The following is an 11,247-nucleotide window of genomic DNA, read 5'->3' as shown; positions in this document are numbered from 1 at the left end:
GAAAGTTTCTTATTAACATGAGGGCTAGTTATTTCAGGGTTATAACATCAGCATGGTGTGTATATGTGTGATACCAGGGCTGTATGTTAACTTTTTTCATAAGTAGCCTACTGGTGCAAAGGTCAATAGATTTGTAGCACCACACCACAAAATCTGTATAGCATCGTTATAAAACCCTTAAAATCTCTAAAAACAATCACAAGTAGGGCAGTTCATTATGTTCATCCATTGCAACTGGACTGATGAAAGGTCATGTACACCTGTGGGCTACATCGTATTTAGGAAAAGCAGAAGGTATCAGCATAATGTTATTTATTTATTTTTATTTATAAATAAATAAATAAAACAAAACAATCCCTGTCAGTTCCATGCAGTTTTCAACAGCCATCAAGAAGAGAGGTCATGCCATGGATTTTTGAATGTTTCTTCTTCTACATTTGTAAGATTTTAGTCATATTTAGTTCATATGATATTCAACTTTATTTTCAATGCACAAATGAAATACCAGTAGTCTAAAACGAAATGCAGTTTTACATCTAACCAGTGGTGCTGAGATGTCCAAAAGGGCCTTCATGAAATGCGTCGCTAGACTGTTCCATACATAAACATACAGTAGCTGAAGGTCTGTGGCTAAAGCAGCGATAATAAAAGTGTTATAATTGTTTGGATACGGCCCCAACTGTGGCACAGCTGGCTGGGGCACCTGCATCGTACGCCGGCGACCCGGGTTCGATTCCCACCCCGTGGTCCTTTCCGGATCCCACCCCTGCTCTCTCTCCCACTCACTTCCTGTCACTCTCCACTGTCCTATAATTAAAGGCATAAAAAGCCCAAAAAAATATACTTTAAAAAAAATAAATAATTGTTTGGATACTTCACACACACATGGAGATGCTTTTTAATCACGTAGACTACAACTACCAAGCTGGAATCAAAGCACATCAATTCCCCTCTCACACCCTACTCACATACATCAAACAAACAAGCAAGTGTCTCAGTCTCACGCATGTATAGCCATAGGCAAAACTGTATCAGACCGGTGTAACGTTGGTAAATCATCCATCGCACAGAATGATTTTTTGTAGCACGTGCAACAAATATGTGTACCTACAGCCCTGCCTTGGATACATCTCTCAAAGTGCGCTCTAAAATATTTGGTTTAAATGGAGATATGCAATGATCATCACGAGTGCATTAATAAATCAACATTGCAGCGAGTTGACACAAATTATTCACTTTGACGAATTTATGTAGTCGATTACGCTGACTAATCGTCTCAGCCCTAGTTACTTTACTTTGAGCCATGCTCTTCCTTACTTGAAACACCTTTGAAAATAGAAGATTGAAGTAGTGGGTGTTTGGGAATTAACATTAGCTCAGATGCTTTTTGAGTCTTTTTGTGGTCTTAATGCAACATTTTACAAAGCACTGACAGGGCCACCAAGGACTGAGAGTTAATCAACAGCAGAAAAAAATATTTAGCAAGCAGAAATGTCCCAGCCCGGTGTTTAGGATGCATCATAGACAGTTATCTTTCAGGTAGGGCTGTCAATCAATAATTTTTTTTTTATCTAATTAACTACATACTCTGTGAATAATTAATCTAAATTAATCACATGCATCCATTTTTGCTATGAACATATCTTAAAAACAAGTTTGGCAGATGAGTGAATCAATGAACAGTCAAACCAACATTATAGACTTTAAAATTCAATGTGTCTCTTTTTTATTATCATTTTCCCTTTGGGTCAGGCATCAGCATAGTGCCTGGTGTCAGATTTTTAGCATGATAAATGCAAATGACTGAAGTTGCCACTCACTGTCAATGACATGTGCAGAGTAGGCTACCCTAATACCAAGGTAATGTGTGGAAAACCACCTATGATTTATCCTTTTTTTGGCCATTCAAACATGTAGATTTTTATTCATATAATTACTAGGTTGTTGCCTTTTCTATCCAGTAGGTGGCAGTCCAGGATTAGAAATAGCAGTTCAAGAAAATAAACTAAATAGTAGGAACAAAGAAATTAAAGCAGCATAGTCTACAAGTGCAAATGGAAATGTAATGTGAAGTTATTAGAATGGACATAAATGTAACCACCATCTACATACTTTTGAAGACATTTGTGTTTGAAGTGTGCAACAAATGTAGTCAATTTATTAAGGGAGTTTGCCAGTTAGTTAGTCGGTCATAGGGTAGGCTCAGCAAAACGTTAGCAAAGTTAACTTTGACAAGGCTGGCGGCTAGCATTATTATCATCAAGAGGTGTGCTAACTCGTAGGCCTAACTCCGGATTGTTTTGCATTGAGGTGCTACTTGACGAACTCCTACTATAGGCAACGGACATTCCTTACTGCAGAAATAGATTGATGCTCCTGTAGGCCTAGGCTAAATGTTTCATTCAAAGCAGTGCTTTCTTGGCTGTCTCCTTCAGTCACAATAGCCAGACTGCACTGGGTCAAATGTCACTATGAAATGCGATTAATCAGCATTACATTTTTTAACGCGTTATTATTTCTGTAATTAATTAATCAAAATGAACGTGTTATTTTGACAGCCATACTTTCAGCTATATTTTCCATTAGAAAACCATCGCGTTAGCAAACGTGTTGTGGTAAACTTAGATACTTAGCTCCTGTTAGTAGGCTATGGTCAGAAAAGAATGAGATGACAGTCGAAAGATACAATTACAGTGCTGTTATCAATTTGCTTGGTATAACCGCATTTATGTTTTTTCGTAAATACACCAACAATCAAACTGGCCTTCATCACTCAACCAATGTTAACGGTAACATTATTTTACCTAGGCTATTGATATAACATTTAGCTTGTATAAGATTAACGTACCTGCAGTAAAAACCAACCATCCGATAAACATTCTCAGGTTTATTTCGACTTCAAGAAGAAATGGGAATTACATTTCGTTTGAAAATCATCCTACCCTTATTAGACATTCTCTGCCGTAAACTACATTGTTGTCCTTGTAGGAAGCGTCTATTGTTTTTTCAATCCACTTTAGATTAACTTCCAACAAAGTTACGTCTTTCTGCAACGCTGCACCATCTACTATGTAACGCCAATACTGGAAATGCAGCCTAAATGATGATGAATATTCGGTTTTCCTTTAGGCCTACTGAATTTGTAATTATGTATCGGCCGATAAGGATAGTATGTGCATGCCTGTGTGTGTGTGCATGCGTATATGTGTGCGTGCGTGCGTGTGTGTGTTTGTGTGTGTATGTGTCTGTGTGTGTGGATGTGTGTGTGTGCATGTGTGTTTCAGTCTGTGTGTGTAAGTGTGCGTCCGTACATGTGTGTGTGTGTGTGTGTGTGTCTGTGCATGTGGATGTGTGTGTCTGTATCTGTGGATGTGAGTGTGTGTGCATGCGTGCGTGTGTGTGTATGTGTGCATGTGTGTGTGCGCATGTGTGTTGATGTGTGTATGTGTGTTTGTGCATGTGAGACAATATCCTCTTCCAGCAACCCTTCCCCCCATGGATGAAATTCTACGAAACTAAAGTATAATTACTTCTAGCTCACCCTTAGTAGACACAGAATTAATATTACAATTATTTTTTTACTGGAACGTGCTGTTGCTGGTAACCTGCTCGGTATTGTGAATAAGCCTGCAGTGTTTTCTCACACCTGAGTGTGCCTGGAGATTTTTGACCACGCCTATCTCTAAGTTACCTTTTATCTCAAATATTTCAGAAAAAGTTTTTTTTACCCAGTCTCATCTTATTTAAATACTTTTAATATATTTTAAAAGTTTTAGTCTGGTTTTAGAGCCAAGCACAGCACAGAATCCACTCTTTTGAAAATTCACAACAATATCATCCTCACTGTTTACTTTTTAATCTGGTCAGCTGTGTGGAAGACATTAAATGTTAGATGGCTAGCAATTTCCTTCAGTTGAACGACACAACACCAAAACAGAGGTGTTCATCTTTGGTCCCTCTCAGCCTCTAGCATAAACTCTTCTCTTGGTCCCCTTTCTGCTTATTTGCACAGTGAGGTTAAACATCCTGGATGTTTTTATGGACAGCTCTTTGAATTTTAAAGCTGCAGTTGGCAAGATTTTCTTTGATCATATTCACTGAAACCGACACTATGCACCGACAGAAGAACATAAATCTGCCGGTTTTATTAAAAAAACCTCTACCTCCACCTAGAGCCTGTTATTTGTTTTGCAAAATTCCACAGCTCCCGGTTCTTCTGGTCCAATCAGAGCAAGGCTGTGTGAGATCTGACTGTCAATCACAGTCTGGTGCAGTCTGGTGCGCACTGACGAGCACAAACTCGATGAGAGGGTGCTCGGTGGTAGTGGGGGAGGGGCATGAGAGTTCATTCAAAATTTTGAAAAAGTCCCCTCAATCTGTCTGACTTGCCAACTGCAGCTTTAACAAACAATTGAGTAATGTGGTGAGTGGCAGCTTTTGTCATCTTAGAAATATTGCAAAAGTAAAGTCATTTTTAACCCCCAAAGACCTGGAGATCGTAATCCATGCTTTTATTACTTCACGGCTAGATTACTGCAATGTAGGCCTACTTTATTTGGGACTGCCCCATTCAACACTCCCATGATTAGGCTAAATGGTCCAAAACGCAGCTGCTATTTTAACTGGTACAAAGAAACATCAACACATCACCCCAGTCCTTCCCCTGCTGCACTACCAGAGTTGATTTTAAAATGTTATTGTTTTTAAAGCTCTAAATGGTTTAGCCCTCTATACATTTACGATCCGCTCTCACCTTACTCTGATCCCCGGTCACTTAGGTCATCACTTCAAACAGAAAAGGCACAGTCACCTTTGGATTTCAGGAGTGAAAATGGCAGAGACTCTTTGATCATTGATATTAATGTCAATATGTTTAAGTACCTGCCTGCAACACATCATAAATGCATCTTCACAATTTAGTTTGCCAATTGAAACATCTTAGTGTAACATTGCCAACACTCCCATTTTCGCGGGTTTCTTTTTCGTGCGTTTTGTTATTTCTCCCATAAAACTCCCGGAACTTGCATTTAGTAGTTATAACATTTCCAGTTCAGCTGCCAAGGCCTATCATTAAAATATATATATTTTTTTATCTTCAGACAGAACTGGAAAACAACTGTGACTCAACATATCAGATCATATAGCCTATATGGACCATTCTGATCTTGGCCTGCCCTGAACTCTGGATTTCCAGGGTACCCTGAAATGACAGAAGCTCCAGTTCATCTTCACATAGCCTACTGGTTAAAGCAATGGTTTACACATTGGCATCATGATATTCATATTAAAGGTGCAGTCAGCAACTGCACTGCAGCATTTAATGTTTAAGTTTTGGTTCTATATTTAAATTTCTTAGCAGACAGTCCCAAGCAACATAGGGTCTATCTATATTATATTTTAACCAAGGACCAAACAAAACACAGAGGTGGCTCTCTTTTCTTAACAGTGATAGGACTAGGCCTGTAGGCTATAGCCTAGCCTAGGCCTATATCACAGGATGGGCATAGCAGATCGCGAGGAGATCCTACAATCGTAGAATGCACCTTTAATAATTAATGTCACGACACCCGCTAACAGCAACGAGGACACTCCACTTCCACAGCATTATTAATAGGCTAGTAGTAGTAGACTAGGCTATGGTTAATTCCTACCTGCCAACACTCCCATTTTCGGGTTTCTCCCGTATTTCAAGGTCATCTCCCGTCGCCCTTCCGTTTTGTTATTTCTCCCGGAATTTGCATGACCATCAAACTTCATTTGAAAATTACGGATCCATCAATTTTTTCTGTTAGTCTGACATTTCCCAGTTTGCCAGATTGTGTGGGTTGAAATACACTCTAGTGATTAACACATAACATAAACTATTATTCAGTGTTGTTTATAATGGCAAATTTGGAGTTTTGGAAGTAGCTGCAGGCATCAGGTGAACTGGCACTGCCCCCCCCCCCCCACACACACACACACACACACACACTTTTCAATTCTATTTCACTGGCATTGTGAAAGTTGGAAGCGATGAGCACTGCTCCCTTTACTTGCTGAGGTCAGGTCTTCGGTCTCCACTAGATGTCACCAACAAAGTAGTAATGACCAGAACCGGTATGTGTCCACTGAGAAGTCACAACGTTTCTAGGACACCTTAAAAAGGACAAAGCTGTTTCGTGTTGAAAACTGTTTCAGAAGAACGTTTAACCAAATGTTCCAAGTCAGTTGGTCATTAATTATTGGTTGTCCAATCCAGAGCCATATCTATAAGGCTCTGGTCCAATCAAAACGGAAGATTCTGCCGAAATTCTCACGTGCCAACCATACTTGAAACATTTTGAAATCACTGGCTAACGTTAACGTTCCTGTTATTTATTTTAACAAGTGGACTGCATTGACTCTCACTTTTTATTTACATTGGTAAGTAGCAAGTTTCATTTGCATTGGATTCCTTTAGTTTTGACACAGTTACTATCAGTGTATGAAAAAAGGCATTAGGGCTGATGTGAACACTCATCACATAGTAGTGATAAGTTACCTCAGTAGGAACGTAATAGTGACGATTAGCAGCAACATGACAACCATAGATCCTGGCTAAGATATACTCAGGTGAAGTTTCACCTGTTTTAAAAAATGAATCGAAAAGTGTGTGAAGAATACAAGTAAGCGCCAAAGAAGATATACAATAATTTAAACGATCAAAAGTATACCTTCCGTTAACCGAAGAGCATAAATAAATAACTTAAATCCATAAAGCGTTAGATAAATGTTAGCTTGCTCGCTAGTAGCTTCCATAGGTGCTGCCAACAACTTTCTACTGTTTCTTGTCACCAGGCTGCGACTCCGAAACCAGTTCTAACAAATTATCAGCTGTTTTGTTAGCCTTGGATAGCCTGTCTGAACAAATTATCTGCCTCCTTGCTGATAGAAACTGGTGTTATTATCATTTACGTTTTGATATTTTCTGTCATCAGTGTTGTATGACATACGTTTCCCCCCCCCCCCCCACTTGCTTTGTTTATTGATATTTATGTCAATAGGTTTAAGTAGCCTACCTGACTGCAACACATCATAGAAATGCATCTTCACAATTTACAATAACGTTAGTTTGCCAATTGAAATATCTTAGTGTAACGTTAGTAGACTAATGTAATTTAGCCTAAATGTTGCAAACAGGTTCATACAGACAAATGAAATTTGGAATGTCCAGTTTTGCTACTGGCCTAGCGTGAAGTTGGTTTATAATTTGTATTTTGTTAATAGTAGTTATAAGAACAGCATGGAGGAGGCTTCTCTGAAGAAATCAACTAGCTCCAAATGTTCCTCTCTTCATCCTCAGGTATAAGTGCAGGCATTCATTATGGAATATTAATGACCCATTTTACTAGATGCAGGCTATTATTTGTGGCACTGTAATGGGAGAATCAAGGATAAGTGTATGGGAATAGCAGGAAAACTTACTCTCAGTATTTTATAATGTCAGATTATGTGATATCATTTTAAACAGTACAGCTGAGGAATTAGTAGGCCTACACTGCACATGGCTCAGACTATATGAGTAATTTCACATTATGTCATTTCATGTAGTATTGAGATTTCTTATTTGTAGGGGCCTGCATGTGGCAGTAAAGGAGAGTCACAGGCAGCGACAATGGTGAAGTTGCCCAATGGCCAGATAATGCAAGTACAAAGAGTTATTCAGACACCTCAATCAACTGTCATCCAGTCCCCACAGGTCCAGAAACCTCAGGTAAAGAGTTAAGGCCATGCAACAAAAAATATGTGTAATGGCTAAATGTAATATTTTTCAGAAAGGATTTACACATATCTAAACAATTTAAACAGCAACAATACCCTTAACATTGTTAAAACAAGCATCATAATCATGAATTTGAAGTGGAACTAAAAAGTGTAAACAAGGAACATAATTCTAACACTTTAAAGGATTTTTCCAGTTTACAATATTGAGTAACAATTAAAAACACCACAAAGACAAGGGTATTAATAGAACAGTAATACTCATGTTCAGTTGTGTTCGTATATTTATTAGGCCTGTATATCTTTTGTCCTTCATTAGTCTCCCAAGGCCCAGGTACATTTGTGTAATGTTAGATTGTTTTTACGCCAACTATGGCTGACCAGCCTAAAATTACATAGAGATTGGGTCTCTCTGTTTTCTCTTTTTGAAGCTCGAAGATGCACATCATGGAAAAGATGCTCCAGGTTCTAAGACGCGACGAGAAAACGTCTCCCGTAGAGCTCCATACAGGTATATAAAAATCACAGTGTGACAAATTCCATGCATAAAACCCATGGTAAACCTGACAAGCCTTAGCAAACACTTGAGTAATATGGCACGAGTGAGAGTGGGGTTGGTAAAGGGTATACCCATGATAATCACAGCTGTGGGTATATCCTATATACCAATGCTAAAAACAGCTGGGGAAGGGTGTTGCGAACACGTCGAGCAAACAGGTGGCCAATCATAGAGATTTCAAACAAACGAGGGAACATCACCTCACAATGCAAAAGGGGAAGATCACGCGCATGTTAGGTTAGGTTAGGTCTAGGTTAAAAAAATAAAACTTTATACATCTCTACTAAACATCTGGTATGACTACCAATCGGTTAAAGTTCACAAAACAGGTTAAGGTTTGTTTCTATGTGCCCTAGATCAAAAGTTACAGCATTTTGAATATAATAACAAGTGGACTGTCAGGCATTAGGGGTTTCTGCTCTTGAAGAGCATACCTGAAAGTAATTGTGAGAGATATTCTATAACTTTTTTTATTATTCTATTGTTTTTTTTTATGTTATACACATTTCCCTTTTTATGGTTTGGCATGAAAATTAAAAAAATATATAAATAATAAATATAAATAAAAGTTAGGAAACTTTTAAAATATGCTGTTCAGTAACTCCGTTACTGTAACTCTGTTACCATGAAAAGCAGTTTTTTCCTCCTCCCTCAATGGCATTAAGCCCAAAAATTTCCAAAAGAAAAGCGCCTATCTATATCTTTTTATCACGTTTTTACGTGAGTGTTATTTTCTACTGTGGACCCCAGGAAGATTACAGTAGCAATAGGGCTGGGACAGTATGTATTTTTTCTTAAAATGTTTCATTGAACATAATAAGGAATAAGTTTATTATTTTACATTTAGGCTAATAGAACACCTTGAACAGCATACCGCATGTAAATCTGCTGGCTTCGATTGTACAGGATTGTGTAACCTTACACTTTTCATAAAATTTTGTATAGTGTGTAGCCTATTAAATTCAAAATGAAATGTTATTATGTGTCATGTAGGGCTGTCACGATTTCGGTTTCAAGTCGAAAATTGATCGAAATGACACCCCGATCTCAAACTTCTAATTCAAAAGTAGAATCGACAATGCAGCCACACCCCCAATGTCCAGCATGCATGCCAAGAGGGGGGAAAAACACACACACACGGGTGTTGACGTGCGGGATGTGAACATTAGCCTATATCCCCAAACTTGAAGCTACAGCCACTAAAAAGAAGACTTCAACCTAACTAGAACCCCCTCTTGTTTCCCTGAAATGACCGGTGTGTTCATATAACACATTTAGTCTTTTCAATAAAAATGCGGTTTCAAAATAAAACCCCCCCAAAATAGAACTGGATATAAGGCAAAAGTAAACATGAGAATTACATTAATAGTAATATAATTAAAAAAGATCGAAAATCGAATCCATGACACGCCTAGTGTCATGGAACTTTGCACTCCCCTACACGCGAAAAGTCTGGTTGGCTCCACCTTTTGATTATAAGTTTTAAAGTTTTGTTTAGAAAACCTTGAATCCATGTCATAAGATGATCCCTCACATAACACATCCGACACAGGGGATGACGTTGACAAGTTCAGACCCGTGGGAGGCGTCACGTGAATGCTGTATTGCCATAATGCGTTACCGCCCCAGGCCTAATAGGCAACCACTTAGTTTAAGCTAATGTGGATCAAATAAAGAATAAAGAATAGTCAAGTTCAAAGATATTTAACTATGTTTTGTGTCGTTATTTAGATTTTTGTTCATTAATCCTTCACCCCCAAAAGTAGTTCCATTGGTCTTGCCATCTACTGTTGCCAAGTAACACAAAAATATCACTCTTAGCTTTCAACAGTGCACACAATAATGTGTGTATACTTACTTGTCTTCACGTTACATGTTAATTTGAACCATTCATCCTACTGCATTTACCCCATTTTCTTACTCAATAACTGTCAAATGTGACTTAATGAAATCGCTTCCCTCTTGCTTTGAATGGATGGAATAGGATGTTGCGACAATTCACTGCAAAATGTGGAGTGATTACTAGCAGTGAAGGGTACAAGTGGGGATGTCTTGGGATATCCTCACTCATGGAATGCCTGTCCTCCAATCAGATATTAACAGATCTAACAAATGAATAATGTGATAACCGCAGGTGGAGATATCCTTTACAGTCATGACTGCCATAGCTTTTATAGTACTACCAAAATCTTCTAGGAAATTGATATTTTCATTTGTCCCTCAGAAAAGTCAACAACTTGGCATCCGACAGCCCCTCGGTACCTAGAATTGAAGACAAGGCAGAAGACGGTGATAATTCTGGTGTACCAGCAATTCCTTTGCAGACATCTATCTTTCAGACGAGCACTGGCCAGTACAGTAAGTTTCTTTTATTTTTTTTCTACAACATAATTGTTCATGTATTTTCTATCGTCAGCTGTAAAATACTTTTGGTCAAATTATGCTTTTAATGTGCTGTAAAAATAACTTGACCTTGGATTGTTTTGTGAATTGTGAATTGTGAAAGTGTGTGAGGTCATGTGATGTTATAACAGTATAAAATATAATTAAACAGTATGTGCCATTAAATGGATTTGTGTAAATAATAATAAAACATTTTATTTTTAAAGTACCTTTCAAGACACCCAAAGTCACTTCACAAATCAAATCTAAAAATAGAGACAATTCACAAAACACAAAAAAAGAATAAGTAATGGGCATTGGTGACTCTCCTGGTATTGAACAACACAACATTTTTTTGTCTACAATGCACAAGGATGTACAAAACACAATTTTAACGTTTCTCAAGTAAATTGTTGCTCATGCAACATTACACCAAAACAGAGCAGTATTTTTTTACGATTTACTGTTTTCTCGGTCCGGGTGTATTTACTCAAAGCTGTTTTATCTGTCTAGTTGCTTTCACACAGGGAGGTGCCATCCAAATCACAAATGCTGCAGGAGAG

Source organism: Alosa pseudoharengus, unplaced genomic scaffold (assembly GCF_046254945.1).
Source record: "Alosa pseudoharengus isolate Yale_2024_CS ecotype anadromous, Long Island Sound unplaced genomic scaffold, YU_APseudo_1.1 YU_APseudo_1.1_scf_18, whole genome shotgun sequence".
NCBI lineage: Eukaryota > Metazoa > Chordata > Actinopteri > Clupeiformes > Clupeidae > Alosa > Alosa pseudoharengus.
The sequence above is the reverse complement of the archived record's forward strand: the minus strand, read 5'-3'. Positions refer to the sequence as shown.